The following is a 5,814-nucleotide window of genomic DNA, read 5'->3' on the forward strand; positions in this document are numbered from 1 at the left end:
AAAAAAAAAAAAAAAAACTTACAACAAGATTGCCAATTAATGATACCATATGACCAATCCCAAGTGATGCTGAGAGACTATAGCCTGGTGCCATGTTTAAATTCATGGAGGTAATACTTGTCAGAAAATCACCCACTCACTGCCATGGAGTCAATTGCAACTCAAAGTGACCTCCCACTGGGTTTCCCAGGCTATAAATCTTCAAGGAAGCAGGCTGCTTCATCTTTCTTCTGAAGAACAACCGTTTAGTTTGAATAACCAACCTTTTGGTTAGTAGCCAAATGTCTTAACTGCTATACTACCAAAGCTCCTTAAAAGGTCCCAAGGTGGTACAAATAATTTGTGCCCAGCTGTTAACCCAAAGGTTGGAAGTTTGAACTCACCCACTGGTACCATGGAAGAAAAGGCCTGGTAACTTGTTTCCATTAAGATTACAGCAAAAAAAAACTCTCTATGGAGTAGTAGTTCTACTCTGTAACACATAGGATAGTTGTGAGTCAGAGTCAACTCAATGGCAACCAGTATCAACAGCAACAATTGGTGAAAGAGAGCACTTGAGTATAAAGAATAGAGGTGACAATGTCTCCAAATAGGATTGGCTTGAGGAAGGTTTTACCTGTCCTCCTAATTGATCAATTCAAATTTTGTGTATGACTTGTTTGTGGTGTGTGTGTGTGTGTGTGTGTGTGTGTGTGTGTTGGAGAGGGAGTGGGGGCAGGAGACAGAAACTGGCTTAGGAAAGTTCTTTTAAATTTTCTTAGTGCTCATAGCCTTTCTAATGTCCTCTTGGTCATTTCTGAAAAAGTTAGTGAAAATCTCTGCTGAGCATCCAAGGGAAAATTACTGATGAGGACAATCAAAGGCATACAGTGTAAAAGGCAAAAAGCAGATTTAGAGACCACCAGAAAGGGACTCAGTGCCCTTCCTCATTTGTGGAGGTAACAGCATTAACCAGAGACTGGCTCTGCTTCTGACCACAGGTGTACCATGAATATGTTGACTAACTACACATTGCCTAACTAAAGGACTAACTCCATGGAGGAAGGACTGTTTGTGTGCTTGAGAGCTCCACAGGTAGGACGTAGAGTTGCAGCTAGTGAGTTCAGGACCCTTCTCTGGCTTTTTCAGCTCAAAAATTCATGACTGCTGGCTTTCATGATCCACAGGACACAATTCTTCACTTGAAACACATTCTTCAACCTACTGGAGACTCTGCTGGGACCTTTACCTTCACACAATAGTCTCAAAATATCGGTTTTTTGGTATCAGAATCATCTGTCCTTCCTCAGATGAAAAATTCAGCCCTGACCAGGATTACAGATGACATAAGCAGGGGCCCAGAATGTACAATGGTAGCAGTTTCCATGACAAATCTGGACAGAGTCCAGCAGTTCTGCTCTCCATGTGACTGGAATGTGTAAATGGCAGTAGGGCAAATTCTCCCTACTGTCCACAACTCCTTTTCCTCTTCTCCTGTAGCTTGTTTCTGAGAGATCAATTTCTTGTACCTGGCTCCCAAGACTGTGAAAAATCTTACCTCTCACAGCTCTGGTGTCTGTCCCAGAACAGAAAAATGACAAGCCAGGTTAAAATACACTCCTGAGACTCAGTTCCTGGAGGTTTGCTCTCTTAAGAGTGTAGTATTTATTAAAGGAGAGAATAAACATGTCATCTATCTCTGAAAATGTGTGAATACTACTCAATTGCAATCAATAAAGAGCACAGCCTTAGCGAGCTGAAAAAGCATTCTCTCTAGATAGATTATTATGCTCTGGAAATCAGTGAGACCATTATGCTAACAGAACCTGGATCTGGTTTCTATAATGTTTAGAGTGGTTTACTCACTGAAGTCCATCAGTCCTACAATTAAGTCTTCCCCATAGACCCACCCTACATCAACTATCTCACTCATAAATCCAAAACTGCTTTGTCTGAAATACAGCAGATTTTCTTTCATTTTCATTTGAGTTTGAAGTAGGAGGTTAGGAGTGTGAGGTCTGGACTCTAATATGAGTTATAATTATATTTCTTCATGCTGTGCCTTTGATTATGTTTTGATTTGAGGGATTGCATACCACCTACTGCATGCACCAGGGTCCTTTAGAGAAAACTAAATACACATTTTCATTAACCTTTCCAGTGACTTCCCAGCAATACCTTTTGAGAAATATCCCTGGTGTTCCATGTCAGCCTCTCTTTCTAAATTCTTACCTCAAAGCCAAAAATCACCAGTAAAAAATACTCTTTAAGATGAAGTCCTGATAGATGCTACAACATGGATAAACCTTGAAAACATTATACTGAATAAGTCAGTCACAAAAGGACAAATATTGTATGACCTGTTTTATATGGAATGTCTGGAATAGACAAGAATATAAAGTTCAACAGTTGCTAGCAGTTACCAGGAACAAGCAGAAGGGAGGGAAAAAGAGGGACACTTCAGGATGATGGAAAAATACAGCAACAGTTAAGGGTCAAGGTTGAACAACTTGATGAATGTAATTAATGTCACTTGACAATACATATACAGATTATTGAAATGAAAAATGCCTTGTTATTTATATACAGTGAAACCCATGAGACCCAGAACTCAACAAAAAATGGCTTGTTTTTATGACTCTCACAAATTTTCCGCCTTTCACAGGGTACAGTTTCACCACCTTTCTATTATTCATTTAATGGAAAATATTTGAGTTTTCCTTCTTTAAAAGATTTCTGTCTTACATAGGTTCTGTATCTTACAGGCTTTACTGTATTTGCCATAATAAATAAAGACATAAATGTGTTTTAGAAACTTACAGCACAGTCTGTTGAGGTCCACCACTCACCTGTCAGTTTGTCATACTGTGGTGCCTTTCGTGTTGCTGTGAGGTTGGAAGCTATGTCACCAGTATTTCAAATACCAGCGGGGTCACCCATGGTGGACAGTTTTCAAACTAAGATAGACTCAGAAGAAGGAAGGGACTATCCACTTCTCAAGGAATTAGCCAGTGAAAACTGTATGAATAGCCGTGAAACACTTTCTGATATATTACTGGAAAATTTTTTGAATAGCCCTGAAACATTGTTCTATATAGTGCTAGAAGATGAGCCCCTCAGGTTGGAAGGCACTCAAAATATGACTGGGGAAAAGCTGCCTCCTCAGACTAGAGCCAACCTTAATGATGTGGATAACAGTAAAGATTTCAGGACCTCGATTGCCAGATGTGGCATGACTCAAAATGGGAAGAAACAGCTGCAAATATCCATTAATAATTGGAACATGGACTGTATGAAGAATGAATCTAGGAAAATTGGACGTTGTCAAAAATGAAATGGAATGCATATAGATCAATATCCTAGGCATTAGTTAGTTGAAATGGACTGGTTTTGGCCAAATTGAATCAGACAACGATATGATCTACTATGCCGGGAATGACAAATTGAAGAAGAATGGCGTGGCATTCATCCTCACAAAGAATGTTTCAAGATCTACCCTGAAGTACAATGCTGTCAGTATTAGGATAATATCCACACATCTACAAGGAAGATCAGTTCATACTACTATTATTCAAATTTACCCACCAACCACCAAAGCCAAAGATGAGGAAATTGAAGATTTTATCAACTTCTGCAGTATGAAATTGATGGGACATGTAATTAAGATGTGTTGATTATCACTAGTGGTTGGAATGCAAAAACTGGAGACAAAGAATAATCACCAGCATTTGGAAAGTAAGGCCTTGGTGACAGAAATAATGCTGGAGATTACATGATAGAATTTTGCAAGCCCAATGACTTATTCATTGCAAATACCTTTTTTCAACAACACAAACAATGGCTATACACACAGACTTCACCAGATGGAGTACACAGGCATGAGATCAAGTACATCTCTGGAAAGAGGCGATGGAGAACAACAATACCTTCAGCCAAAACAAGGCCAGGAGCTGATTGTGGAACAGACCGTCAACTGCTCATATGCAAGTTCAACTTGAAGCTGAAGACAATTAAAACAAGTCCATGAGAGCCAAAATATGACCTTGAGTATATCCTTCCTGAATTTGGAGACCATCTAAAGAATAGATTTCGTGGATTGAACACCAATGACCAAAAACCAGAAGAATTGTGGGATGACATCAAGAACATCATCTGTAAAAAAAGCAAGAAGTCATTAAAAAGACAGGAAAGGAAGAAAACACCAAAATGGATATCAAAAGAGACTGAAACTTGCCCTTGCACAGAGAGTAGCTAAAGCAAATGAAAGAAATGACAAGATAAAAGAGCTGAACAGAAGATTTCAAAAAGTAGCTCGAGAAGACAAAGTCAATTATTACAATGAAATGTGCAAATACCTGGATGGAATTAAAAAACCAAAGTATTTCTCAAGCTCAAAGAAGTGAAGAAAAAATTCAAACCTCGAGTTGCATTACTAAAGGATTCTATGGACGATATATTGAATGATGCAGGAAATTCCAAAGAAGATGGAAGGAATATCCAGAGTCATGGTACCAAAAAGAATTGGTCAATGTTCATCCATTTCAGAAAGTGGCATATGATCAAGAACCAATGGTATTCAAGGAAGAAGTCGAAGCTGCACATAAGGAATTGGCGAAGAACAAGGCTCCAGAAATTGATGGAATACCCACTGAGTTGTTTCAACGAACGCATGTCATGTCAGAGACACTCACTTTTCTATGCTAAGAGATTTGGAAGACAGCTGCTTGGCCAACTGACTGAATGAGACCCATATTCACCCACTCCAAAAAAAAGGTGATCTCACAGAATGTGGAAATTACTGAATAATATCATTAATATCATTTGTAACTAAAATCTTGCTGAAGATAATTCAAAACCAGTTGCAGCAGTATATTGACAGAGAACTTCCAGAAATGCAAGCTGGATTCAGAAGAGAAAATGGAATGAGGGATATCATTGCTGCTATCAGGTGTATCTTGGCTCAAAGCAAAGAATACCAGAAAGACATTTACTTGTGTTTTATTGACTATGCAAAAGCTTTCAATTGTGTCAATCATAACAAATTATGGATAACATTGAAAAGAATGGGAATTCCAGAACACTTAATTGTGCTCATGAGAAACATACACATAGAACAGGAGGCTGTCATTAGAATAGAACAAGGGAATACTGCATGGTTTAAAATCAGGAAGGGAGTGTGTCAGGGTTGTATTCTTTCACCATACTTATTCCATCTATATGCTGAACAGATAATCTGAGAAGGTGGACTATATGAAGAAGAACGTGGTATCAGGATTGGAGGAAGACCCATTAACAACCTGTGATACACAGACAGCACAACTTTGCTTGCTGAAAGTGAGGGTGGCTTGAAACACTTAGTGACGAAGATTAAAGACTTCAGTCTGCAGTATGGATTACATCGCAACATAAAGAAAACAAAAACTCTCACAACTAGTTCGATAAGCATCATCACAACAAATGGAGAAAAGATTGAAGTTATTAAAGATTTCATATTACTTGGTTTCACAATCAACACCAATGGAAGCAGCAGTCAAGACATCAGACAATGTATTGCACTGGGTAAATCTGCTGCAAAAGAACTTTTTCAAGTACTGAAGAGTAAGGATCTCCCCATGAAGACTAAGATACACCTAACCCAAACCATGGTATTTTTAATCACCTCCTATGAATGTGATCTGTCCTGGAGGAAGTGCAGCCAAAATGCTCCTTGAAAGCAAGAATGGCCAGACTTCGTCTCACCTATTTTGGTCATGTTGTAAGAAGGGATCATTCCCTGGAGAAGGATGTCATGCTTGGTAGGGTAGAGGGTCGACGAAAGAGGGGGAGGCCTTCAAC

This window comes from Orycteropus afer, unplaced genomic scaffold (assembly GCF_000298275.1).
Source record: "Orycteropus afer afer isolate SDZICR_OR568_19922 unplaced genomic scaffold, OryAfe1.0 scaffold00104, whole genome shotgun sequence".
NCBI lineage: Eukaryota > Metazoa > Chordata > Mammalia > Tubulidentata > Orycteropodidae > Orycteropus > Orycteropus afer.